Source organism: Dasypus novemcinctus, unplaced genomic scaffold (assembly GCF_030445035.2).
Source record: "Dasypus novemcinctus isolate mDasNov1 unplaced genomic scaffold, mDasNov1.1.hap2 scaffold_358, whole genome shotgun sequence".
NCBI classification, from domain to species: domain Eukaryota; kingdom Metazoa; phylum Chordata; class Mammalia; order Cingulata; family Dasypodidae; genus Dasypus; species Dasypus novemcinctus.
The window spans coordinates 58,281-85,727 of record NW_026688322.1 but is presented as its reverse complement, the minus strand read 5'-3'; the positions used below and the strand labels follow the sequence as shown (position 1 = coordinate 85,727).

Below are 27,447 nucleotides of genomic sequence, written 5' to 3'. Positions count from 1 at the left end.
AGTAGTTACGCCTGATTGTCCCATGACACCTTCAGACTTTGGTCTCAGAATTCTGCCTGTCCAGAGGCAGCTCCACAGAGCTTTGAAAGTGAGAACGTGAGTGTTTGCCAAACTCAGACCCTTTCTAGAGTCTTCTGATACTTGGGGAGGAGGTATATGTGTGTGGGGGGGGGCGGGGGGCAAGGATACCACCTGGCAATATGAGCTGGGCTTTTCTGGAATGTCTGTTCTCTGGAGTCAGCGCTCGCCTTTCTATCCTAAAAGCCAGGTCTCTTACCTGAACAGGATTTGAGGCTTTAGCATGGGGGGGTCAGTGTTACTCGCTGCAGAATCCCGCAGCTGCTCAATCTGGAATTCCTCATTTTCTCGATTGTAGAAGGGTGGAATTAGAGGTCATCCTTGAGCTCACTGGAAGCTGAAGGCACGGGAAGGGACATCTGTCATCTAGCAAGGGAGGGGCAGAGCTGGATCGAGACCCTGGACACCTCCTGCTAGCCGGTTCTCCACTTCCCCCCGTCCTGATTCGGTGTGGGCTCGCAGACTGCATTCCAAGGAAAACTTTCTTTCTCAACATCGGGCTTGGAGTTCTTCCCGGAGTGGTACATTTTGGTGACAGAGAGTGCCACCTTCCTAGGCCCAACTCCCCAGGGAGCCCTTCAGCCCGTCTTTCCACCGTCAGCCCTGGGCTGGCTTCTCCCAGTCAACCGCACGTGGACGGTGGAAAGTGCCGGACCCGACGGGGCCATCCAGAGGGAGTGGCCCTCCCATCCCGGAGGCCTCGGGCTGCCTCGATGGCACTTCGTGTGGGATGGATTTGGATGGTTTTTTTCTCCTAAGGAGGTACTGGGGATTGCACCCAGGACCTCATGCACGCGAAGCAGGCGCTCAGCCGCTGGCTCCACTGCTCCTGCGGGACGGGTTCTCCTCTCCTGGGCTCCCTGGGGGACACTGGCTCCTGAGCCCGCCTTGGCTCTGGCCCTGGCCGCTGCTTGAGGAGGACTTGTAGGGAGCCCCGTGGGCTAGCCGGGCGGCGTGGGACCTGGAGGGCAGGCCGGAGTCCGGAGGCGGGACGGTCCCCACGGGAGGTGCTGTGAAGCTGGCCGTGGGTCAAAAGCAGAAGCCCAGAGAGCTTCCAAGGCCTTGCTCAGAGAAGCACTTCCGCACCATGACCTTGTATAAGTCCCTTTTACCCTTTAGTATGGAAAAAGAGTTTCTAACTATTACAAGTAAAATGTGCCCTGCCAAGGCTGGTGGGGGTGCTCTCCTTTCACATCAGCCACTTTCCAGAAGTTTCCCCTCTGGTGGAGTCTATTGGTCCCAAATGTTTACGCGTGAAAGGCTGTTAAGTGTGGGAGCCGGCGACGGGGGTACGAGTTGCCCTGGCTTCTGGGGCTGCCGTCGGCAGGCACCGTCCAGCTGCCCGCCCTTCTGGGGTTGTTTCAGCTGCAGAGAGCCAGCAGGGGACAAGGGTCTAGAGGCCGATGGCAGGTCAAAGTGGAGGTACAAAGGCACCGCCATTTTGGCCCATTAAGGGACAGTTCCGGCTCCAGAGCTCTTTTGGGGTAGCCTGAGGCCCCCTCCCCCTTTCTGCAGGTTTTTTTTAAAGATTTATTTTTATTTATTTAATTCCCCTCCCCTCCCCCGGTTGTCTGTTTTTCTGTGTCTATTTGCTGCGTCTTGTTTCTTTGTCCGCTTCTGTTGTCGTCAGCGGCACGGGAAGTGTGGGCGGTGCCATTCCTGGGCAGGCTGCTCCCTCCTTCGCGCTGGGCGGCTCTCCTTATGGGTGCACTCCTTGCGCGTGGGGCTCCCCTACGCGGGGGACACCCCTGTGTGGCACGGCACTCCTTGCGCGCATCAGCACTGCGCATGGCCAGCTCCACACGGGTCAAGGAGGCCCGGGGCTTGAACCGCGGACCTCCCATGTGGTAGACGGACGCCCTAACCACTGGGCCAAAGTCAGTTTCCCTTTCTGCAGGTTTTGACCCCAAAGTTCGTCCCTGGTAAACATCCTGGACTCTAAACGCAAGTCTACTTCCCAGAGCAGCAGCCTGCCCCCTCCCCCGGGAGTGACCGTGCTGGTGTCACGATGGTACACTGTCCTTCCTTTGTAGGGTGACACCTGGAAGTTATGGAAATAATGAGAGGATGTTAAGACTAGCCTTCTCGAACTACTGCAGGATCCCCACGGTTCTTGCGTCAGATGTTTTGACACGGTGTCATTTAGTGCGAAAGCGTCATTTTTTTTTTTTTTTCTGTGGATTAGTCCTTTTCTCAATAGAAGGGGCCCCTTGCTTTCAACTCCAGAATTCACCAGTTTGAGTGACACGGCCAAGGTCACAGACAGACTGGGCTGTTTCCCCTTGTTGAGCTTCCCAATGTATTTTTAGAAAAGAAGAGGGGATGCCAAAACAGGATGAAGAAATCGTGGTGTGTTGCAAATGGTTATGTTTAAGAAACAAATGCATTTCTAGGGGAAAAAAATATAAATAATACAATACGCTGCAATATCACAATGGGACGTCAAAATCGATAAAAATAGGAGTGCACCGTGTACTACAGGTGGCACAGTCTGGTAACGGGACACGGTCTGACGTCATACAACAAATAAGGCCTTTTGACCTTGTCGGGGCTGCTTTTATTTCTTCTGGAGAAAGGTCTGAAGAGGCTCCAGAGGTCATTTGTGGAGGTGGCTGGAGGCCTGGGTCCCCGGTCCGGCATCCGTGCTGCCGTGGTTACATCCCCATTCTGCCCGTGAAGGCCTGTTTGTGCATGCTGCAGACATCTGCTCGTTAGAGCTCTGAACATCTTCAAGGCAAAAGTGATGCCGGGGAAGGGGGTGTGGCAAGTGATTGGACTCCCGCCTACCAGGTGGGAGATCCCTGGTTTGGTTCCTGGGGCCTCCTGAAGAAGATGGCTAGCTGGCATGAAGGGCAGGCGCAGTGAGCTGATGCAATAAGATGACGCAACAAAAGACGAGGAAAACATAATGAGAGGGACACAACAAAGCAGGGAGCAGAGGTGGCTCGAGCGATTAGGCGCCTCCCTCCCACACTGGAGGTCCTGGGTTCGGTTCCCTGTTCCTCCTAAGGAAACAAGGAAGACGAAGAGACACAGCAAGTGCAAATGACGAGTGGGTGGGGAGAAATAAAATAAATCTTTAAAAGAAAAGTGATTCCGGTTACAGATTAGTCTCGTAATTTCAGAAACAAAATGCAAGCATTTTGATTTGAAAGGGACACACCCACGTGTGTATATTTTAATTTACACCATCTCCTGAGCAAAGGGGTTTGGTGAAGTCCAGCTCACCTTAAGCGAATGTTTTGGCCTTGCATTTCTTGGAAAGTTGGCTGCAAATGCAAAGAGGGCTCTAGGTCCTCTTGTTCTAAATGTGGCATCTTTAAAAGTGCTTAAACGGAGGGCAGGGCTGTCTTCCAGGGTGTGCGGCCTGTGCTTTCAGGAGGACCCTGAGTTTGGCTTAATTTTCTACTGTTGCCTTCTTGGAATTCTTAATAATTTCTGATCAAGGGGCCCCGCAAATTACGTGGCCGTACTGGATGGCCCGCTCTGGCTCGGTGTCTGCCTGGCTCCAGGGGCAGCGCTTCCTGGCTGGCTGTTGTCATTTATTGAGTTCCCGCAGGTGGTTAGGAACATTCTAGACTTCTTAGCGCCACCTCAAGGGCTGTCCAGGTTCTGCCCTCTCCCTGCTTCTCCAGCCTCACCGGCTCCTTCCACCTTGCCTTCTTCCCGCTCTCTTCTCCCTGTGGGAATTCGGGCCCGCCCTCACCTTCACTGATGACACCCGTTAAAGAACCTATTTCCAGAGAAGGTCACATTCCCAGGGAGCAGGTGTTATCTTTTGGGGGGGACACAGTTCCATTCGCCACACTGGCCGAAGTCTCCAGTGGAGGAGCAGGCTCCTTCCCTGCGGGGGCTTCAAGAGAGAACCCCTCGCCCCGCCTTTTCCAGCTTCCAGAAGCCTCCTGCCTCCCTCGCTCCCGGCCTTCTTCCTCGTCTCTCGCTTCTGTCACCACATCTCTCGCTGATGTGACCCCCCGCCCCTCTCCGAGGCGCCCTGCTTTATGACGTGGACCCACCCGGTCCCCCGGGCGAATCTTTATCTCCACGTCTTTCACTTACTCCCACGCGCAATCCCTCTCGCCAGGTCGGGGACCACAGTCATAGGTCCCAGGGATTGCGACGTGGACATTTTTTTTTTATTGGGGTGGGGGCACCCCTGAGCTGACCACAGAACAGGCACAAAGGAAAAGTTGGCCTGTTCTGGAATTCCAGATACACGGAATCCTTCCCCCTCGTCTCCCGGGCCGGCTTTCCCTCACTCGGCGGGACGTGGCTGAGTCACGCATGCTCCTGCCCGGAGACGTCCAGTCGCTGTCACCGCTGAGCAGCCGTCGGTGGCATGAAAGCAGCACCGCTGCTCGGCCCAGTCACCTGCTGCCGGACACCTGAGATGTCCCCAGGTCTTGACTAGTGTGAAAAACAGCTGCCGGGAACATTCCTTCCAAGACTCCGTGGACATGTTTTAATTTCTCTTTTACTTCTCACGGGACTCTGTGTGCAACTGCCGGGTCACAGAGGAGGAGTGGGCTGTGTTTCGTAAGAAACTGCCAGGCCTTTTCCCACGGGGTTGCGCCATTTTACACTTCCACACCCCCGTGCACGCACCCCAAAATTATGCTTGTGCCACATACTTGCCAACACTCGTTCTTTCTCATTTTAGCCATTCAGGTGGACGTTGGGTACTTTTTTCAAAGTTTCCGTGAATCCGTTGTAATATCTTCTATCATGGGAAAGCTTCAACAAACCCTTTTTTGTATGTCGGGAGAATGTTTTGGCGGGAGGCAGGCCAGGCCTCGTGGGAGTGCGAGGCCGAAAGGCCCGGGACTTGCTTTACTGCGCTGCCGCCACCTCGAAATGCTTAATGTTTTTTGAACAAGGGGCATCGCAGTTTCCTTCTCCACTGAGCCCACAAATCACCGGGCGGTTGTCACCTGAGACCCCTCTGCTGCCCCGCTGCCCGGCCTCCTGGCCTCTCCCCTGCATGCCAGCACCCGAGGAGCGCCGGCTGGTGTCACGGGGGCGAGTGCCAGGAAGCACGGGGGTGAAACTTCGGCCGATGGGCAGCCAGGCCCTGAGTTCCCCTCTCCCACTCGCTCCCTCCAGGCCCCGAGGTCCCGTTTCTGCAGCTTTGCGGGGGCAAGGGCCCCAGCTCGAGCCGTCTGTCACACTCTGCTTCGGCTGGCTCAGTGACGCGCTTCCTTCGCTGCCTTTCCTCCTTGCCTTGGGTCCTCGTCCCTCCCTTTTGTTGCCCGGCGGCGTGGGACTGGACTCCCCAAGCACACGAGAGCGCGTGGGCTCTTCCCCGCTCTGCCTCCTGGGGAATGATGAGCAGAACCACGGCGCCCACCGCTGCCCCGGGTAGGAAGGAAGAAAGTTCTGGAGTCACCTGAGTGGTGTGATCCCAATTTTGAAAAACCAGTCACAACTTTCTGTACGAGGCAGTGTCGGTATCTCCTGGTGAAGACGGTGGAGGGACTGGGTGCTGCGATCCCACCGTCTGGCGGAAAGCCCTGGCTGGACCCCTCGCCAGCTGCCTGGCGTGGGGGAACCATTTCGTTCTGGCACCTTCACTGGCTCCCCTGCCCACGGTGCCATCATCACGGGGATGCCGGGAGCACCAGAGGACATCACCCAAGGCGGCGAGAGTGAACACCAGCTGCTGCCAGAGCCGTCCCCAGGACGCTGACATTCGCTTGTTTCGAGAGCAGGTGGGAGGGATTTGCACCCACTGGTAGAAGTGGGTGTTCATACTGAAGGGTGGTCCCAGGACACAGACGGAGGGGGCTCTTTTCACTTGTGAAGAAGAAAATGCACGGCACCAAGGATGGCCTTTGAGTTATTTTCCACAAATTGTATGATGATTATATTTTGCTTTGGGGATCCAGGACAAAAGTGATAAAAAATTTTTTGGCTCATTTCCTGCGTTTTTATTTTATATATTCAAAATACAGTTGAGTAATGTGTGCACAGTTTTGCACCTGGGGTTGACGTAAACTATTACGTAAGCATCTTTTTCATGTTCTTAAAGTCAGGTCATTATGGATGAACAAAATGTGGCCCGTCCGTACAGTGGGAGATCAGCCACAAAAGCGGAGGACGCGCTGGTCCGCGCCACAGCCTGGACGAGCCTTGAAAGCGGGACGCTGGGCGAAAGAAGCCAGACAAAGGGCCTCCTGTCACCTGATCCCGCTGACAGGAAATGTCCAGTCCCGGCAAACCCACGCAGACAGAACGTGGAGCAGTGGTCACACAGGAAGTGGATCCCTGGTCACACAGGAAGTGGATCCCTGATCACACAGGAATTAGATCCCTGGTCACACAGGAAGTGGATCCCTGGTCACACAGGAAGTGGGTCCCTGGTCACACAGGAAGTGGATCCCTGGTCACACAGGAAGTGGGTCCCTGGTCACACAGGAAGTGGATCCCTGGTCACACAGGAAGTGGGTCCCTGGTCACACAGGAAGTGGATCCCTGATCACACAGGAATTAGATCCCTGGTCACACAGGAAGTAGATCAGTGGTTGCCAAGGGCAGGGGATGGAGGAGGGGGTGTGACTGCTAACGGGGAAGGGGTTTCTTTTTTTGGGGTGATGAAAATGTCCTAAAATTAGATAATGCTGATGGCTGTACATCTACTGAACCGCACAATCTAAAAGGGTGGGTTTTTATGGTGTGTAAATTATATCTTGATTAAAAAACCAATCACACATTTGAAGACTGCAGATATCCAGGTGTGTGACTGCACCACAATGAAGACCTAAAACGCTGTTGTTGGATGGCGTCTGCATCTCAGGTTACTTCTCTGTGCAGATCCTCGGAAGGGGCTGTGCCCCCGGGATAGCCCCCAAAGCACTTTCTAGAAGGGTTGGCCTTCCCGGCAGGGTGCCCGGCGCTGGGTGAGGGCCCACACTTCCCTGCGAACCTGCTGGCATGGCCCGCCACAGCTGCTCTCAATCCTGACAAATTTGAGGCGAAAAGGAGAATTTCATCATTTAGACAAATCATTGCTGAACACTTTAAAAAGTCTATTGTAGCGACACCTGCCACATCCAACTTGCCATTTTAACCCTTGCAAGGGTGCGATTCAGGGACATCAATTATTCACAGGGTTGCACCCCATCGCCACCGTCAAGCACCCCACATTTTCCATCACCTCAAACAGAAACTCCGTGCCCACGAAGCGATCGCTCCCTGGCCCCTCGCCCCAGCCTCCAGCCACCTCCAGCCCTCTTCCTGTCCCTATGAATTTGCTTATTCTGGACATTTCGAATCTAGAATAGTCACACACCTGTTCCTCCAGGGAGGGCTCGTTTCACTCAACGCGATGCCTTCAAGGTCCCCCCACGCTGCAGCACGCATCGGCACGCCACTTCCTTTTACGGCTGAATGACAGGTAGGGAGGGGCCCCGTGTGGTCTGTCCGTTCATCGGTGGGAGGACACACGGGCCGCTTCCACGTTTTGGCAACTGTGAACCACGTGGCTGTGAATGTTCACGTCCACATATCTGAGTCCCTCATTCCCGGAAACACTTTGGGCTGCGCTACCTTGTACATACCCTTGCTCCATCTATCAATTGCCATCTCCGTGTTTTTCTTTTTCATTTCCAGGCGCTTTTTCTATATGAAGGATCTCACCCCTTGGCGGCCTCTCTTGGCAGGTAGTTCCCACAGCTTGTTTTCTACCTTCTCATTGCGTACTTTTTGATCCGTGGAGGATCGTTTTCTCGTAGTTGACTCTGTAGGGGAAGTTCTCTGCCCACAGAGCCGAGAGACGCCCTTTTCAACATTTGATCTTCAGTATTAAAAATGTAACTCCTGGCCGTGGGGCGTGAGATGAGGCGCCACCTCTCACCTGGTATCTTCCCCAGGGGTCTTTCTTTGCTGGTGGCAGAGAGAGCCAAGCCACGGGAGAAGAACTGACCATCCCACACTCCAAGCCCCTAAAAGAAGGGCTGCCTCCCACCGGGGATGCCAAACCGGGGGGCCCAGATGTGGGTGCAGGTCCTCCAGCAGCTCTCGCCCACCCCAGGTTTTCTAATTACAAACCTGAAAGCCCGTCGAGGCGAAACGTTACTCATTTTTGTAGGTGTCCTGAGCCCTGGGGTGAAAGCAGCTCCGCGTGGGAATGGGCCCGGGGCCCCTCGTGCCACCCCTTGCTGGTCGGTGCGGGGGCGCGGGGGTGACGGGCGCAGCCGGCCTCCCTGCTCCCGGCGGGAGAGACACCCTATCCCTGGTCGGGGCGGGCCCAGGAGAAAAGGAAGAGCGAGGCTTTTGAACTGTGTATCAATTCACTTTGTATTGACACTTCCACACGATACGAAAACACTGCAAGGAAGCGGGGGGACGGCGCACCCCGGGACTTCAGAGACCAGAAACTGAAACAGCTGGGCACCGGAAGGCAGGCGGGCTGGAACCTACTGGAACCACAGGCTGCTTCTGGAAACAGGGAACCAGTCTTGGCAAAGTTTGGCAACGGTCCGGGAGGGCGGGGCGTGGGAGCGGGGCGCCCGGCCCGTGGCTTCCCTTCCGAGGGTCGGAGGGGAGGTGGGCTTCAGTCCTCGAGGAAGGAGGATGGTTTGGGGGTCTCACCGTAGCCCGGAGAGCCCCCCGTCCCAGTGGCTCATGCCCTGGGGTGACGGCCCCGAAGCGTGGGCCAGGAGATGGATGAGCTGCCCAGGACATGGTGACGGCGACCCGGCGTCCAAGGGGCCAAGCGACAAAGAATAACGACGAGCAGCTCCCGCCCGGCGTGGCGGCCGGCGTCCTGGGGGCCCGGAGGTCATGACGGAGTGGATTCCCGGGCTGGGGGCCGCGTTTGGGGAGGACGGGGGGAAGGCCGCGTGTTCCAGCTCCTTCCCGGGGCGGCCGGCTTCCGTGCCCACGCTCGGGCGGGCCACCCTCCACCTGGCGCCCGTGGGAGACGCCGGGCCACAGGGGCAGCAGACGCCCGCGTCCCTCCCGCCTGCTTGTAGCTCCCCTTTCTCCCCTTCGAGTCTCCCCCGGCCCGGCCGGGAGGCGCTGCCCCTGCTCCCCGCCCGGCGGGAGACGCAGGGCCCCCGAGAAACGTGGCGAGCGAGGCTTTGGCGCCGCGCGTGGGGAGGACAGGGCCGAGCGGGCTGCGCCGAGGCCGTCCCCGCGCTGACGTTTATTCTCCGGGGAGAGAAAACCTGCAAGATCCCCCGACCCCAAAGCTCGGAAGCCCCCGGCTCAGGCCCGGCGCCTCCTACCCGGGGTCCGAGAGGGGGCAGCAACCCGGGGGCCCTGCTCCCCGCCCCCCGCCCCCGCATCGTGGGGCTCGGCCTGGGGGGCCCCGACTTCAGCGGGTGCGGGCTTTAGGGCCTGCACAGCCGGACGCCGCCGGGAGCCCATCCGGGGTCCCCCCGCCCGCCGTGCCCGCCGCGGCCTCTCTGGGGACACACGGGTGGACTGGGCTTGGTCCGGCGGTGTCCTCGTCCCCGAGGCCGTGGCCGGCTCGGCCGTCCCCTTTGGCATCTGGGGGCGAGGGGACGCGCCAGGGCCCGGCAGCCCTGAGGGTTAAAGGTGCTTCTTGGGAGAGGAAAGCAGGGATCCCTTGCGGGGGGTACAAGCCATCTCTGGTGCAGGGATGGGGCGGGGCATCCCGGGTGGCGGGCGTGGCCTCGGCAAGCCCCGCCCACACCACCGTCCCCCAGCGCCCCGCTTACCAGCCTGCACCTGCTCGGGATGGGGGTCCCCTCCCGGCCCAGCGGAGAAGAGGTGCAGGACCCGGCAGCCTTCCCGGCCCCTCGTCATCCGAGGGCGGGCTCCCCAAACCTCCTGGCTCCTCCCGGACCTGCCGGGGGCCAAGAGGGCGTCCTGATGTCCAGCCTCCGGGAGCCCGGCCGGGGGGGCTCCCCACTGCACCTCCTCTTCCCCCCGGCACCCCCAACAAGCCCGCCTCCCTCGGGAGCCTCCTCCGTCGTGGCGAGGCCCCGGGCGGCGGGGGGGATGAGCCCAAGGGGCGGGGGGCTCTGTCCCCACTCCCACCGGCCGTGGAATCTCCGCGGCCTTCCAGGGCAGCTCCCGGGCACGGCGGCGGCGGGGGAGCCGGGCAGGCGGGGGTCCTGGGGCCTGGCTGCCGGGGGGACCCGTCCCCGTGTGGCCGCGGGAAGGCCCGGCCAGGGGACGCGCTCCACCGCCGTCCGCCGCCCGCTCACCTCACGGCCCGGGTGGAGAAAAAGGAAAACCTAATTTTTTCCCAAGGCAGCCCCGTGACATCGTCTAAGCCCCTGATGTCACCGGGGAGGGCGATGGCTTCTGGTCAGACCCGGTTTCACTTCCCTGAGCCCACACGGGCCGCGGGGAGAGCCGCGGAGGGCAGGGCGCCGCCGGGACGGGGAAGCGCCGAGCGGGGAGAAGTTTCCACGTCTCGGGCAAGAGGAAACGTCGGGACATGCCAACGCGGCGAAAGCGGAAGAACCAAACCGGAAGAGCCAAATAAGAGCGAGGCCGCGAACTACCCGCGTCCACGCCTCCTGCTTAAAAAGGGGCGAAACGCCACCGGCGCTTTTTCAACCCGCTCCGGCCGCGAAGCCCCCGATCGCGCCCTGCACGTGCTCGCTGGGCTCTGGGTTTGGCCATCACGACCCGGCCTTCGCGGCAGGGATTCACAAGGCTTGAAGCGTGTTTTTAAGAAAAGTCATTGTGCTCCCCCCGCCCCCCGAATTTCACCTCTGCTTACAAAACATCCCAGCGACCCGGCGCCAGGCATTTCGCCAGCGGCCGCGTGGGCCCGAGCCCGCGGCGATTTCGCCCGTCCCAGTCACCCTGCCCGGCCCTGCGTGGCAATTCCGGTGGCAGGGGAGAGTTTTAAGACCCTGCTACCGCATCGCTCGGGCACTGGGACTGGTCTTAACTGGACGCGTTCGTGGAGCCGACACGCCCTTCCAACGGGGTGCTTGAGAGGGGCTAGTTGTTGGTTTTACAGCCCACAGAAGCGCAGAGGTCAGCTCTTAGCCCCGTTTGGGCGGGCGTCGGCACTCTGCGTTTCTTTTGGAATTAAAATCTGGGGGGATTCGAGAGGTTTTACTTGAGCTGAGAATGCCAAGACCCCACAGAAAGACCCCCTACCTTGAGAGAGAGAGAAAGAGAGAGGGGGGGAGAGGCTGAGCACACGGCACAGGGGGGACAGAGCTACAGGATAACACAGGGCTTCTTGTCCTTGAAGGGGTTCTCGGAGGCGGGGACGCCCACCAGCAGGGGGTCGTTGCGGGCGTGCTGCTCGCAGTAGCTCATGAGTTCGGACGAGGCTTTGGAGACCTGCGTGTGGACACAAGGGGGAGAAAGGAAAAATAAGAAGGGCTGGCACGCACACGCGCGTCGCGGCGTGGTTCACGGCAGCCGGGAGGTGGGAGTGCCCCGGGTTTGCAATGGCTGATGGACGGAGAAGCACGATGTGGTCCGGCCCGAAAATGGAGTATTATGCAGCCAGGAAAAGGACGGAGGTTCTGAGAAATGCAGCAGCACAGGGGGACCTCGGAAACGTGACGCCTGGTGAAAGAAGCCGAAGGCAAAAGGCCAGAGGGTCTGACTCCATTGATACGGACTGTCTGGAAGAGGCAAATCCGTTCAACCCCGTCGGGGACGCAGGGACCCCACGGGAGGCCAGCACCCCTGGTCAAGGTCAACGTCACTAGAGAAAGCTGAGGTCAGAGAGAGGGAGCCCCCTGGGCTGTACCCCCATTTCCCCAGGACACGAATCTGGGGGCTCTCTAGGTGCTGGGGGGCTGGAGGCTTGGTCGAGGGCGTATGGGGACACTTCTGCCCGCCACTGGGTCTCATCTTCCCGGGGGCAACTCTCTGCCATCCCCCACTTCCGACCGGGCAACCTGATGAGGTGGAAATGGGGAAGGAGTTCGGGGTGATGGGAGAGGCTTGGTAATGGATGGTGGTGAGGGTCGCACCCCGTCGTGAAGGCGGTCCATCCCACCGGAAGGGGTGCCTGGGAGTGGGGGCGACGGGAAGGTTCAGGCTGTGGACGTGCTACCCTGGTTAAAAAAACAAGAGCGAGACGGAAGAGGCGACAAGGAGATGCCACACATGATCTGCTCGGGGCCTGACCACGGAGGAGAGGCCCGAAGGACGTCATCTCAGGACAACAGAAAACACAGGTGCGCAGACTGTAAGCTTTACATTTCTTGAACTTGATGTGACTGCACTTGAGGTGGTCACGTAAGAGAAAATCTTGTTGGGAAGCGGACATGGCTCAACGGATACAGCGTCCGCCTACCAGACGGGAGGTCCAGGGTTCAAACCCAGGGCCTCCTGGCCCGCGTGGAGCTGGCCCATGTGCAGTGTTGCTGCGCGCAAGGAGTGTTGCCCGGCCCAAGGGGTGCCCCCCGTGCAAGGAGCGGCCCCCGTGCAAGGAGCGCAGCTCTGCGCAGGAGGACAGACCACCCGGGAGGGGTGCCGCCCGCGAGGAGAGCTGACACAGCAAGATGACACAACGACATGAGACACAGCAAACTAGGGAGCTGCGGTGCAGCAAGAGAATGGTCGCCTCTCGCCCACTCCGGAAGGTCCCGGGATGGGTTCCCGGAGCCGCCTAATGAGAAGACAAGAGGCACAGAGGAACACACAGCGTGTGGACACAGAGAGCAGACAATGGGGGGGCGGGGAGACATAAGGAAAAGTAAAAAAATAAAAAAGCAAATCAATTAAAAAAAAGAAAATCTTGTTCTTGGGAAATGTACATGGAAGCATTAAGTACTCAAGGAGCATGATGTGTGCAACCAACATTCCAGTGTTGAAGAAGTGGATGGGTGGGTGGGTGGATGGTGGATGGGCAGATAAATGGAAAGATGGATGGATCAGTGGATAGATGGATAGCTGGATGGATGATGAAAAGAGAGACAGACGTAACAAATGTGGCCGGGTGTTGAAAGGCGGTGAATCTGGGCAGTGGGCGGGGTACGCAGAACTTCTCAGTTCTGTTTCTGCAACTTTGCTCTAAGTTAGAAATGATTTCAAAACAAAAAGTTCAAAACCAAAATGCAGCCAACGAGAGGCCGTGGTGAGAGAGCTGCTCGGCACACGGAGGCGCCCCTCTTTGGGTCCGAGGACGCCCCGAGTCCCATCCCCCGGCGCCCGCCCACTTCCTCGGGGGCTCGGCCACCTCGGGCAGCCCCGGCGGCCGCCCCGGGCGCTCCCACCCACGGCGGCGGAAACCGCCGCGGCCCTGGGCGCGCACGGCCCGGCCCGGCCTGCGCGGCTCCACCTCGGAACCAGCTGCCCTGGGCGGCAGAAGGAGCCCCCGGAGCCCGGAACCAGCTGCGGGGGGGGGGGTCCCCGTGCCCCCCGCGTTCCAGGAGCGCGCCTTCCCGGGTGCCGCGGACGCTTCTGCCCGGGCCCGTGCCCGGCGGGCTCTGAATCCCCCGCGGCTCGGCCGGGCGCGAGCTGCCCACGCGAGAGCCAGGCCACGGCCGCGCCCGCCTCCGGACGCTGAGCCCCGAGGCTGGTCGCCGGGGGTGTTTTTTTTTGTTGGGGGGTTGGGGGCCCCATGAAACCTCAGGCGGGCTGCGGGGGACGAGCCGGTCACCTCCCGGCTCCTTCCTGCCGACCGCGAGACCCTGATGTCCAACGGGCCAGATGGACGAGGGGCCTGGCGGGCGCGCACGGGGCCCGAGCCACCTCAAGTGGCCTCGCCAGAAGGGATGTCGTGGACGCCCCGGGCTCGCTCCCCGCCGGACGCCAGGATTTGGGGCGTCCCCGTGCCCAGGGGCCTCCTGGAGGGATTCTGGACACCCGGGCCCCCTGAAACCCTCTCCGTGCCCCCCTCCACGCCCGGGGGCCGTTGGTCAGCTTGGCCAGGTCTGCCCACTTCCCAGGCCAGCGCTGACCGGCCGTCAGCGCCAGCCCCGTGCCGGGCCACACCAAGGGGTGCAGGGACCCCCAGGAGGAACACGCGGGGGGAGGCCTATTCCCCGTCCCTGGACCGAGGGGCCGGGGGAGGGCCAGTGCCCGCCTTCTGCGGACCCCCCCCCCGGCGGGGGCTCGGGGCGGCCCTCCCTTCGGCCCCCAGGGGGCTGGGGTCGACCCGGCCTCTGTCCACTGGGTCCCCAAAGCACGGCCCCCCATGCTGCACCGTAACCCTTGGCTCCCGGGACGCGGGGACCCGGGAGCCCAGGGCTCAGAGAGGCTGTGCGGGGGCGTGAGGCGGCACAGCACGTGGGCCCCGGCCGGCTCACCTTGATGCGCTCGATGCCGGCCTCAATGCGCAGCTGCTCCACCAGCTTCCGGGCTTGGGCGACATTGTTAGTGGCCGACATCCTCTGCCATCGGCTCCGGGCCCCGGGCGAGAGAGAGCTGCGGGGGGAGCAGAGGGGCCGGTAAGCGGGGGCCAGGGAGGGTGCCTGGGGCCGCGACGGCCCTGGATGTCCCCCGACGTCGCCTGGCGTGCCCCGGGGAACGGCCCTGAGCCTCGACCTGTGTGTGCACGGGGCGGGGGAGGGGGGGGTCAAGGGGCCGCCCAAGAGGAGGGGGTCTGGGTTCAGAGACACCCCCGGAGCAGGAAGGAGCCGACGTGCTCCCGCGGGACCTTCCGGAGCTTTCCGGGGGGCTGAGAGCGGACGGGCGGGGCTTGGCGGCACGTGGGCAGACGATTCGAGACGAAGCCCCCTGCCGCCAGCGAGACCCCCGCTTGCTGCCCTCACCGCGCCCTTCACGCCTGCTGGCCCGCCACCCTGGGGTGTCACGGCTCATGAGCGAGGGGGTCGCGGCCCCTCCGCGCCAGGAGGCCAGTCCCTTAGCGGCGCGGGGGATTCCTTCCGAGCTAGTGTTGGCGTGAGTTCTGCTTCCTTTCCCAAAGAGTTTTGCTCATTTTTCTCTTTCGGTCGGCTTTTCTGCCCGAGGTGGCGGTAGACTTGCGTGCGGCTTTAGGGAGTGAGGGGGGCGGGTGCGGCTCCGCGGTTGAGCGCCCGCTTCCCACATACCAGGTCCCGGGTTCAATCCCCGGGACCTCCTGAAAACAAACCAACCAACAAAAAGCGAGAGAGAACGCAGAAGAGGGTGGCAGACGGGAACTCTGTTTTATGCGTGAGTTTTCTGTCAACCTACGACTTCTCTTTAAAAAAAGAAAAGAAATAAGGCAGCGGGATCCCACGTGGCCATCACCCAGTTTCTTGCAACGTGATGTAGTCAACGGGATGACCGGCCCACAGGGGGTCCCTGCCCCGCCGTGGCTGCGCCCCCTTCTCTTCCACCCCCGTGCCTGAACGCCCGCAGCCGCGGATCTGGGTTTTCATTTCCATCACGTCATCGTTTCGAGAACACTATACAAAAATATCAAAAACAGAAAATAAAAGTGAAGGAAACAATTGTTTTGACGTTACAGAAACAGGATCATCTAGTGCATCACCCAGTGGGACAGGCTTTTTGCACTCGGTGTCACCTGGAGATTCTTCTGGGCTGCTGCGTGTTAGGTCCATTCTTTTCTTTTTTTTAAGATTTATTTATTTATTCCCCCCCTCATTGTCTGCTCTTTGTGTCCACTTGCTGGGTGCTCTTCTGTGTTGGCTTGTCTTCTCTTTAGGCGGCACTGGAAACGGATCCTGGGACCTTCCCTGGTGGGAGAGAAGCGCTCCGTCGCTGGCGCCACCTCAGCTCCCTAGTCTGCTGCGTCTCTTATTGTCACTCCTCTGTGTCTCTTTGTTGCGTCATCTTGCTGCGCCAGCTTGCCTTCGCCAGGAGGCCCCGGGGACCGAACCCCGGCCCTCCCATAGGGTAGACGGGAGCCCGACCGCTTGGGCCCCATCCGCTTCCCCGCTTCACTTCTTTTCACGGCCGAGGAGGGGAAACCGCCACCGACGGGAGGACATCTGCCCCAACTTTTCCTCCCCAAACCGCCGCGGCGCTTCGCGGCCGGGTTTCTGCGTGAGGGGGGCCTCCGTTTCTCCGGAGAGACGCTCCGGGACGCGAACGCGAGGCGCCCGGGAGCGGCAGGTGCCGTGTCTAGGGGAGCCCCCGACCCGACGGGGCCCGAGGGGCGAGAGCCGAGCCGCGTAGCCCGGCTGCGCGGAGGCGTCCCTGCGTGTCTCCCGTCTTCACCGAGGCGGCCCCGGGCTCTGAGCAGGGGTGACCGGGGACCTCGTGGGTGCCACAGCGGGGAGGGGCTGCTCCTGGCCTCGAGTGGGGGCCCGGGCGGCTGCTCAGCACCCTCCAGCGCCCGGCACGCCCCCACCCCAGAGAACGACCCGGGCCCGCCGTGCCCAGCTGCAGACGTCCCCGGGGGACCCCGGCCCGGGGCTGGGGGCGCAGAGCGCAGGAGGGGCCCCTGCTTCCGCCGGGACGGGTGGCGGCGCGGCCCCTCCCGCCGTGGCCCGGGTCGTGGCGCACAGAGGCAGGGCTCGGGCTCGCGGGGAGGTCCCGCTGGCTCCGCGGGGAAGGGACAGGGGCGTCAGCAACCCCTGGGGCCGCCAAAGGTCCCGCGCAGCGCGGCTCCGCGTCCCTGAGGCTTTCGGGACGACGAGAGTCCAGAGACGGGGGACGGGCTCGGCGTCGTCGGGGGGGCGGGGGTAGGGCCGGGGGGCGTGGGGGGCTTCCCGGGGCCGGGAGCGCTGGCGGCAACGCGAGCCGGCGCGGGGGGTGACGCGGTGGAGTGGGACACGCGTGCCCGCACACGGCCCTGGAGCTGCACGGGAGCCGGACGCGTGCCTGGCGAGACGGTGTCGCCGCGGGGGGCGGGCCGGGGCGTCCCGCTCTGCTATTTGTAGCGATGGCCTGGGAACCCACAGACGGCCTCCACGCAAAGGCTCGATTAAAGTGAAATACGGAAAAATAAAGAAGCCACCCCCTGGCCCTGCCCGGCGCCCCCTCGGCGGCCCCGGAGAGGCTGGCGCTGGACGCGGGGCCCGGGTGCGGGCTGCGGGGGGCTGTGATGGGCGGGACGCATCAAAGCGGCCGCAGCCCGGCCAGCCCGGGGGGAACCGCCTCGGCTTGGCTGGAAAAGCCTCAATTACTCAGAGGCTAAATATAGCCGTGCGCGGGCGCCTGGGGCACTGGCCTTGGGAGCGGAGGGGCGCTCAGCAGCGCGGCCCCAGGGCCCCCCCAGCCGGGAAGCACCCCGCTCCCAAGCTGCCCCGGGCGGGGGCTGGAGGGGCTGCCCGGGCCACGGCACGCCAGCCCGGGGCTCCGGCACCCAGACGGGGGGTGAGGACGGAGCCCACGCCAGGCGGGACGCAGAGCCACGCCGCGTCGGCCCGGAACATTCCCCACCCGCCGCCCGTCTGCAGGAGGCGTGCGCCCCGGCCTGGGCCGAGCAGAGCCGCGGGGGGCCCGAGACGCCCGGGCCTTGGGGGCCGCGGGGGTCTCCGTGCCCGGGGCGGGGGGAGCGGGCAGCGACGGGAGGGGCGCCGTGGTGCGCGGGTCCCATGCCGCAGGATCAGGCCCTGCACGTGGCTCGCGGTGAGGGGCGCCCCGAGAAGAAACCGTAACCGCCCCCGCCGGGGCCCCCGGGCTGGCGTCCGGGGCCAGGGCCATCGAGCCGCGGCCGAGCCGGGGCGGGCGTCCCTCAAAGGTCTCGGAGAGACGCCTGAGCGCCAGGGACACTGAGGGCATCACACAGACGGGTGCGGCGTGAAGACACGGTTCTGGGCTTAGCCGCCAGCCTGCGGCGCGTTTACGCACCACACCTTGCATCGTCTGTTGTGCTTGTCGTCACTTCGTATTACATACCAATGTGCACTCTACCGTTTGTTTCGTATTTTCTATTCGCTATATCCCTGTACCCCTTGTGCATGTGTGTGTGTGTTTAGGTACGGGGCCGGGAATTGAACCCAGGACCTCGTATGTGGGAAGCCGGTGCACAACCACCAAGCCACATTAGCACCCGAGTTGGTTTTCTTGTTGTTTGGCTTGTTGTTGTTGTTTTTTTTTTAAGATTTATTTATTTCTCCCCCCACCCCTGGCCCGTTATCTGCTGTCTGTGTCCATTCTCTGTGTGTTCTTCTGTGTCCATGTGCATTATCTGGCAGCACTGGGAATCTGTGTCTCTCTTTGTTGCATCATCTTGCTGCATCGGCTCTCCGTGTGTGCGGCGCCATTCCTGGGCAGGCTGCACTTTCTTTTGCGCTGGGCGGCTCTCCTTACGGGGCGAACTCCTTGCGCGTGGGGCTCCCCTATGCGGGGACACCCCTGCGTGGCACGGCACTCCTTGCGCGCATCAGCACTGCGCATGGGCCAGCTGCACACGGGTCAAGGAGGCCCGGGGTTTGAACTGCGGACCTCCCAGGTGGTAGACGGACGCCCTATCCATTGAGCCACGTCCGCTTCCCTGTTGTTTTTCGTTGTTTTTAGGAGGCACTGGGAAGCAGCCCCGGGACCTCCCGTGTGGGAAGCAGGCGCTCGACCACTTGAGCCACATCTGCTCCCTGACCTGCTGATGTGTATCATGACTCTATATTATTTATTCATCGTGTGCTTTTATCACTTGCTCTACATTTCATACCACTTGTCTGCCATATACTTGCTCTTTATTTGTTTTTACTTTATACATTGTACGCCTCCTATTGCACGTTGTTATGCACGCATCGACGCTTCCGGCACATTCCCGCCGCTTGCGACTTCTGCCACTGGCGCTCCGTTCGGTCCTGAAATCATCCTGGGCTCAAGGGAAGTCGCAGAGCCCAAGGCGCAGCGTCTGGGTCCCCACGGCCACGGCTGGGGGGCGACGTCCACACCGGGCCCTCGGCGTCGGCGCCTGGCTCAGGGCGCTGCCAGCAGAGCGCGTGTCGTCGCGCACCCGCCCAGGGGTCCAGCCCCTCCCGGGAGCCCCCGCCCGCAGGCCGCCCGCAGCCCGTGGGGCGGGGGTTTGCGAGCGGAGGGGGGCACCCGGGCACGTGCGACGTGGAGCAGCCGGATCGCTTTTTGGGGGCGTCCTGGGCGCTGGGGGTTCAGCAGCCCCCGGGCTCTCCTCGCTCGATACCAGCAGCTGTCCCTCCCCACGTGACAGCCGCAAGCGTCCCCAGCCCTCGCCCAGCGTCCCCTGCGGGCAAGACCTAAGCTCTCCATGGCATTCCCTCATTTCGAGCGTCCCCGCGCCGTCGGCTGAACGGAAGCGGCAGGAGAGCAGGGGGCCCGCTGCCCCGAGGCATGGTACCAAGTGAAAACGCAGGCCAGTGGCCCTTTGGGACCAGAAGCGCCACAGACCAGTGCCACCTCCCCAGCTCATTGGAAGGGGGAGAGACAAAAGGGAGGACAGAGCCATCTGGGAAAGCAGGAGGCCTGGATTCGCTCTGTCACTTCAGCTGTGTGTCCCTAGGAAACTCGCCTCCCCTCTCTGAGCCCCAAGCAACTTCGCTCAGAGCAATGATCTCTGATCTGTGCCGGGCCCGGCAAACCACCAGGTCCCCAATTTCCAGGAGACGGGGCTGGCCGCTGCGGAGAGGGCCCTCTTTCGGGGACCCGTGGTAACTGCCTAATGGAGACACAGCTGCTGGAAGCCTGGGACACAGAGAGCAGACAATGGGGGGGGGTGGGGAGGGGAGGGAAATACATAAAAATAAATCTTAAAAAAAGAAAAGCTCCTTTAAAAATAAAGAAAAACAAAACGGGAGTGAAGGGACTAGGGGATTGAGCCGGGATCTGGGGGGCGCGCGCTCCCCCGTTTTCCGGGCGCCCGAGACGGCCCGCTGGGCTGCGGGCCGAGCCTGGCCCCTTGGGCCGTCCCGCCAAGGCTGCTCTGCTGCGGGGCCTCAGGGTGTCGGGTGTCTGGGGGTGCCCAGGTGGCGGGCGCGTCACTAGGGGCCCCCCGGGGACCCTGGCTGCACGAGCCCCCCACGGAGCCGGCGGACCCTACCGGAGGTCTCGGGGTGCCGGGGGGGGCCTCTGGGGGTGGGTGGAGGCGGGGGGCACCCGTGGACACGGGGGGCCCTGGCTTTGCCGCCCCCCGAGGTCCCTCGCTCGGGCTTCCTCCACCGGCATAAAGGGTCCTGCGGGCGGGCCCCGCTGTGCCCGCCGCGGCGCCGAGGTCAGGGCCGGCTGCGCGACGACGTCTTCGAGCCCCCTCCACCGTGGACGGGAGCCTCTGGCTGCAGGCTGCTGCCCGTCCCATGAGGCAGCGCTGCGCGGGCAAACCCGACCTGCCGGGCGCACCCAGGGACGCCGGGCGGGCGGGGACGCCGTCTGCTCGAAGCCCGGGAGCGCTGCCACGACGGCGAGGGAGCTGGAGCCGGGGTCTGGGGGAGGAGGGGAGCCCAGGAGGGGAGCCTGGCTTTTGGGGTGACTTTTCCCCAGGAAGGTTTGTTGTTTTTTTTTTTAATTTAAATTTTATCTGGTTTCGTATTTATTGGTGTAAAATTTTCTGTAGTATATGTGAAAATGCAATCTGTGGGGAAGTGGACATGGCTCAACTGATAGAGCGTCCGTCTACCACATGGGAGGTCCAGGGTTCAAACCCCGGGCCTCCTTGACCTGTGTGCAGCTGGCCCATGCGCAGTGCTGATGCGCGCAAGGAGTGCCCTGCCACGCAGGGGTGTCCCCCGCGTAGGGGAGCCCCACGCGCAAGGAGTGCGCCCCGTAAGGAGAGCCGCCCAGCGTGAAAGAAAGTGCAGCCTGCCCAGGAATGGCGCTGCACACACGGAGAGCTGACACAGCAAGATGATGCAACAACAGCAACAAAAAAGAGATGCAGTTTTCTGGTGCCACCAAGGGTGCAAGTGGGCACAGAAGAACACACAGCGAGGGCACACAGAAAGCAGACAATGGAGGGGGTGGGGAAGGGGAGAGAAATAAAGAAAATAAATCTTCAAAACAAAACAACGCTCTCTGGCTTATCTGTAGTTATGTCCACCTTTTAATTCCTAACACCTTTTGCCTCCCTCCAGGGTTGCCTAAGATTTGTCTAATAGCCATTTTTTTTCCTTTTAAAAAATCAATGGTATTTATTTATTTTTCATTGTGGTAAAATATATATGATGGAAAAAGTTTTGGCTTTTTTTTTGCACTTTCTTTTTTAGGAGGTGTCGGAAATTGAACCCGGGACCTCGTACATGTGAAGCAGGCGCTCAACCACAGCCACACCCGCTCCCACCGTAGCCATTTTACGTGGACAATTCTTTGACAAGAAGCACATTGGCAAGACTGTGGAATTTTCACAACTGTCTATTTCCAGGCGATTTTCACCATTCCAAATCAAAACTCATTAATTTAGCAGTAACTCCCCATTCTCCCCCCTCCCCCCCAAACCCCTCGTAACCATGCTTCTGCTTTCTTTCTCTAGGAATTTGCTTATTCTAAGTATTTCACATAAGAGAGGTCATACAACATTTGTCCTTCTGTGTCTGGCTTACTTCACCCCGCGTGATGCTATGACCCGTGTTACAGCGTGGAGCAGCACATCACTTCTTTTATGGCTGAATCATCTTCCGGTGCATGGATGGACCCTCTGCGCATCTCCCTTCATCTGCTGAGGGGCGCTTGGGTGGCTTCCACCTTTTTGCGATTGTAAGTAAGGCTGCGATGAACATCGGAGTACAAATATCTGCCCGAGCCCCTGCTTTCAATTCTTTGGGCCTGTGCCTTGAAGTGGAATCACTGGGCCATGTGGCAATTCTGTTTAACTTTCCGAGGAGCTGCCAAAGTGTTTCCCGCCATTTTACATTCCCAGTGCGAGGGCTCCTGTGTCTCTGTATCCTCGCCAACACTGTTCTTTTCAGATTTGTTAGTGCCCCACCCAGGGAGGTTGTGCTGAGGGGCTGGGGTCCCAGGCCTGCTTAGAGGAGACGTCTTGGTGACCCCCCGCTTACGCAGCGGCTGGGACGGCAAAGGGCTGCGCTCTCGGAATAGCGGGAAACGGGAAGCAGGCAGGCCCTGACAGGTATGGCAGGTGAGTTTTGACTAATACCAGTCCCCGGTATCAGACTGAGGCGATCCTAGATTGCTAGTAGCCCTAGGTGCTTCGCAGAAGTAAACCTAAGTCTTCTCTGCTGGAAAAAACCCCATCATCCTAGACCTCCACTCACTGCTAAAAACAAGTCTGCAAAGTCAACGTCCAGCACGCAATTAAAAATAACCAGGCACACAAGGAGACAAGGCCACATGAACAAAAATCAGCAGAAGTAATGGGCAAGACAGACAGACCCACAGGGGTTCCAGGTATTGGAGTTGACAGGGATTTTAAGATAATTATGTTTATTATGTTCAAGGAGATAAAAAGATGGGATCGAGAGTTTTGGGAGAGAACTACGAATTACAGGAAAGAGAACCAAGCGGATATTTGACAACTGAACAAAACAATATCTGAAATGTTAGAGGACTCAGTGGAAGAAGTGATATCATTAAAGACAACTGAAGAGAAAATCAGTGAACTGGAAGACAGGGCAGACGAAAATATCCAGAATGAAGCATGAGGTTCAGGAGGGAAACTACAGAACAGATATATTATGAGCTTGCAGAAGGAGAGACAGCACGGGGTAGAAGCAATCTTCTTAAGAGATACTGACTGATCATTTCCCAAAACTGACTTAAAAAAAACACAGCAAAACCTCAAGGTACAGACGTAAGAAGCCCTGGAATCTCAAGCAGGATAAGTACCTAAAAAACTGACAGAGGAATGGCCAGTAAGCACATGAAAAGGAATTCAACATGATTAATCATCAGAGAAATACACACCGAAACTGTAATGAGTCATGCCTTCACAACCACTAGAATGGCAAAAAATTAAAAGACTGACAAAGTCAAATACTGGAAGGATGTAGAAAATCTGGAAGTTTCATATATTCCTGGCAAGACTGGAAAATAGTACAACCATTTTGGAAAAAATGGTATAGCAGTTTCTTGTAAGGTTTAACACATAATCAGCCTATGATCCAGCAATTTCACCCTAGAGAAATAAAAATGTATGTCCCTAAAAAGACTTGTATAAGATGTGCATAATAGCAAAAAGGCCAGAAATAACCCAAATGCCCATCAACAAGATAACAGATAAACAAACTGGGGCATACTTGTACCACGGAATACTACTGCACAATGAAAAAGAACAAACCACCGATTTATGCAGCAGCATGGGTGAATCCTGAAAATACTTTATTAGGCAAAAGAAGGCGGTCACTAGACGCCCACAGTGTATGATTCCCCTTGCAGCAAGCTCAAGAACAGGCAAAACTAATTTATGGTGATAAAAATCAGAGAAGTTGCTAGAAAGGGGCATGAGAGAACTTCCTGGGGTGGTAGAATGTCAAATATATTTTCTTTTTGAGGTACCTGGGGTTGGAGATTGAACCTCGGACCTTGCATGTGAGAGGCTAGCACTCAACCACTGAGCCACTCTGGTTTCCCGGGTTGGTCTCTTTGTCTGTTTTGCTTATTGTTTGTTTTTGTTTTTTCAGGAGGCGCCGTGAAACGAACCCAGGACCTCCCGTGTGGGAGGTGGGTGCTCAACTGTCCGCACCACCTCTGCTCCCCAATGTCCTATATTTTGATTGAAGTATTGGTTACACATGCAAATACATTTGTGAAATGCACCAAATTGTACATTTACTATCGGTTCGTCCATTTTACTGTATATGAATCGTACCTCCATAAAACCAGCTAATTACAAAGAAAAATAAACAAAAACGCTGCCAGAGGAAAAAGCAAAAATTAGATGGACGCAGTGAAAATTCTAGACCCTGCGAAAATACCCTTTGCGCACTAAGGAAACCAAGACGTTTTAGACAAACCGAAACTGAGACTTTCTCAACGGCAGACCTGTCTTAGTAAAGGTAAAACTAAAAAGCTATTGGAGAAAAGTGACCCCAGGTGGATGGTCAGAAGTATGGGAAGGAATAAAAAACGAGAAAAGCACAGAGGAGGGAAAGAACCTGACAAAATAATTCTAAAGTTCCTGTGGAAAAATAAAACAGGAAGTGAAAAGCCCCAAGTTCCTTGGAACACACGTAAATCAAGAGAGCGTCAATTGAACACTTACCTCCAGCCAGTTCCACAGTGACACAGGCAACCCCGAAGAGCCAATGTTCTGTGCTGCTGTGTTACATTTTAAAAAAAACAAATCAATTAAAAAATATATAAATACATGTTTATTTATTTCTCCCCACCTCCTCATTGTTTTTCACTTGCTCTGTCTGTTGTCTTCCTTGTTAATTTAGGAGGCACTGGGAACTGAACCCAGCACCTCCGATATGGGAGGGAGGCGCCCAATCGCTCAAGCCACCTCTGCTCCCTGCCCTGCTGTGTCACTCATTGTGTTTTTCTTTTTGTGTCTCCCGCTGCACCAGCTTGCTGCACCTGCCTGTCACACCAGCTCACCGTCCCGCTCATCCTCTCCAGGAGACACCGGGAGCCTCCATTCCCTGCTTTGTTGTGTCTCTCATTATGTTTTTCTTCTTGTGTCTCATTGCATCAACTCGCCACACCTGCCTGCGGCGCCAGCTCGCTGTCTTCTTTAGGAGGCCCCGGGAACCGAACCAGGGACCTCCCGTGTGGCAGGCGGGAGCCCGATGGCTTGAGCCACCTCCGCGCCCCCAGGCCAGCTCTTGGCGGCGTCTCCGATGGAGAACGGCTCCATCTGCAGGGTCCTTTCTGGCTTCCAGAGGTGCCTGCGATCCCGGGCTCGTGGCGCCTCCCCGCCTTGGAAGCCGCAGCGGGGCCTCCGACAGCTTCTCCCCAACCTCGGCGCCATCGTCACCTCTCCTCGCCCCGTGCCCCCCTGCCTCCCGCCCACGGGGACAGCTGTGACATCGCCGGGTGCCCCGGAGCAACCGGGAGGAGCTCCCATCTCAAGGCCCTTGGCTGACTCCATCGGCGAGGGCCCCTGTGCCGCGGGACGGGACGCGGTCACGGACGCGGGGTCCGGGTCGGGGCGCCTGCGGAGCCGTTGCTCAGCCGCCGCGCCCGGGCGCCGTCTCTTTCTTCGTGGCTTTCGTAATTTGGTATTTTGGTGTCCCCCGTTGGGCCGGAGGCCCCCGAGGGCTCGGAAGGCGCCTGCGGGGAGCGGCGGGGGCACCTCCTTCACTCCAGAGGGCCACTTGGACCTCAGGCCACCTCCAGGACGCAGGATCAGACGTCGTCCTCTGTGAACGCTTCTTGGGGCTGCCTACCCCCTGCTTCCTGTGAGAAGCCCTGGAGCGCGGCGTGCATTCAGAGACCCCCGGCCGTCTGCGCCCCTTCATTGCCACCTGTTCATGTACTGGAATCCTCGGCCGGTGTCTTCCTCTCTGCGGGCGCCCTGACAGCCAGCCAAGAGCAGGGGCGGCAGGCAGGGCTGGTGAAGTAAGGGACGGAGCAAGGGCCTCGCTTTTGTACCTGGAGGCACAGAGTGGAAGGGGAGGGACGGCGGGCCAACCCAGCACCTGTCACCTCTGCCAGGGCCAGGGACTGGGCTGGGAAGCAAATGGTTCCAAAATAAAGAAAGAAAGAAAGAGAAGGAAGGGAGGAGGGGGAGGGGGAGGGGGAGGGGGAGGGGGAGGGGGAGGGGGAGGGGGAGGGGGAAGGGGAAAAGGGAAGGGGAAGGGGAAGGGGGAGGGGGAGGGGGAGGGGGAAGGGGAAAAGGGAAGGGGAAGGGGAAGGGGAAGGGAAGGGGGGAGAAAGAGGAAGAAGGAAGAATGAGAGAGAAGGAAGGAAGGAAAGGAAAAGAAAAAAGGAAGGAAAGAAGGGAGGAAAGAAGGAAAAGAAAGAAAAAAGAAGAAAAGAGAATGAGAAAGAGGAAGGAAGGTAGGAAGGAAGGAAAAGAAAGAAAAAATGAAAAAGGGAGGGAGGGAAGAAGGAAAAGAAAGGAAAGAATGAGAAAAAGAAAGAAGAAAGGGAAAAAAGGAAGGGAGGGAAGGAAGGAAGAAGGAAAAAAGAAAAAATGAGAAAAAAAGAAGAAAAAGGAAAGAAAGAAAGAGAAAGAAAGAAAAGGAAAGATCAGATAGGTGAAACAGAGGCCACATATTTTATCTCCCACCCCAGTCAGAACTAAAACAAAAGAGGAAAACAATCCACAGTGTGGTTGACTTGGAGCAATAAGGAGGAGACTGTTTTGCAGCTTGTGGTGAGTGCCGTGTCTGAGCGCTGTGTCCGGGCGCCGTGTCTGGGCGCCATGTTGGGGCGCCGTGTCGGGGCGCCGTGTCTGGGCGTCGTGTCCCGGGCGCCGCATGTCCCAGGTGCTGTGTCTGGGCACCGTGTCGGGGTGAGTGCCGTGTCCGAGTGCCGTGTCCCAGATGCTGTGTCCCAGCTGCCATGTCCGAGTGCCGTGTCCCGGATGCTGTGTCCGAGTGCCGTGTCCCGGGTGCCGTGTCCAGGTGCTGTGTCCGGGCGCCGTGTCGGGGTGCCGGGGCCCGAGGCCGGGCGAGGGGCTGGCCGGGAGCTGGGGGTGGGGGCTGGGCCCTGGCACGCCCTGCGCCCCCTGGGCAGCAGCTGCCCCCCTGTGGGCCTCAGAAGCAGAGCGGGCTGTGCCCCGAGCTCCACGGTCGGAGGGCCCCGACTTCCCGTGAGTGGCTCCGGTGGGGTCGGGGCCCCGGGAATCCCAGCTTTCTCGGGGTGCGTTCGCCTCCCAGCCGCCGTGACGGACTCGGGCGGGCTGCCCTTCGCCCCCCGCTGGGCCCTCCTCTCCTCGCGAGGACGCGGCGCGCTGGCTGGGCCCACCCCGGCGTGGCCTCGACACCCCCCGAGCCCCTCTTCCAAGGCCTCGAGCCCGGCAGGGGCAGGCCTGGACACAGCCTTCAGGGTGTCGTCACCAGGCGAGGGGCCGAGCCTCCCGGAGGGGTGCGCGTGGAGGGGCCGGGGCGCACGCGGCGTCCTGTGGACCCGGCGCCCATCGTCGCCATCGCGCCACGCCCAGCGCCCCGGCACCGTCGGCTGCCTTTTAAAAGGGGCACCCACGCCCTAAAGGCGAGGTCTGAGGCCCACGGACGAGGGGCTGCTGGCTTCTCCCAACACTCGGGAGCCGCAGGTTTCTGCGTTTTACAGGCAGGGAAACTGAGGCTCAGGGACGGGGAGCGAGCTGATCAAGGCCGCCCGGCTAAAGAGCTGCAGAAACGGGATGAGGGGAGAGCAGTCAGCGTCCCTGGCACGGCCGGGCGGCTCCGTCCCAGGCACCGAGAAGGAACGATTATCGCCTGTTTTTACAGAAAAGGAAACTGAGGCTGGAGGATGTTAGCAGCCTTCTCCAGCTGTGCAGCTGGCGGGCGGCGGAGCCAGGATGTTCAGCGAAATCCCCGACCTGGGGCGCATCAGGAGGCTTGACTGGGGGGCAGCCTGGCCCGCGCCCCCCCACTGCCCTGCCCCCTCCTCACCCACCCCCCTCGCCCCAAGAAGCTTCTGGAGGGGCTCGCCACCCCCGCGGCAGCCAGCGCGTTCGCGGCTCACCTCAGGAGCCGGGGGTGGCTCTTTGGGGTGCTTGAGGCCGGCGCAGGTACCACACCTGGCTTCACCTGGCCA

At 59.8% G+C, this 27,447-nt stretch overlaps 3 long non-coding RNA genes across 3 annotated transcripts in view; 1 reads left to right on the top strand and 2 right to left on the bottom strand.

The window, feature by feature from the left end:
• Positions 1-24,180, top strand: LOC131277736 (uncharacterized). Its single transcript, XR_009184852.2, has 3 exons — positions 1-96; positions 21,311-21,534; positions 23,418-24,180. It is a non-coding gene; the product is annotated as an uncharacterized lncRNA (long non-coding RNA).
• On the bottom strand, positions 5,164-11,229 carry LOC139438549 (uncharacterized). The gene is made up of 3 exons (XR_011648227.1): positions 7,635-11,229; positions 7,367-7,544; positions 5,164-7,034 (listed from the first exon to the last, which is right to left on the bottom strand). It is a non-coding gene; the product is annotated as an uncharacterized lncRNA (long non-coding RNA).
• The window catches only part of LOC139438550 (uncharacterized), a 34,884-nt gene continuing 21,821 nt past the window's right edge, over positions 14,385-27,447 (bottom strand). The window contains exons 2-3 of the long non-coding RNA XR_011648228.1: positions 23,999-24,054; positions 14,385-14,400 (exon numbers count right to left, since the gene is read on the bottom strand). This is a non-coding gene — a long non-coding RNA (uncharacterized lncRNA). The remainder of the gene's footprint in view (positions 14,401-23,998; positions 24,055-27,447) is intronic.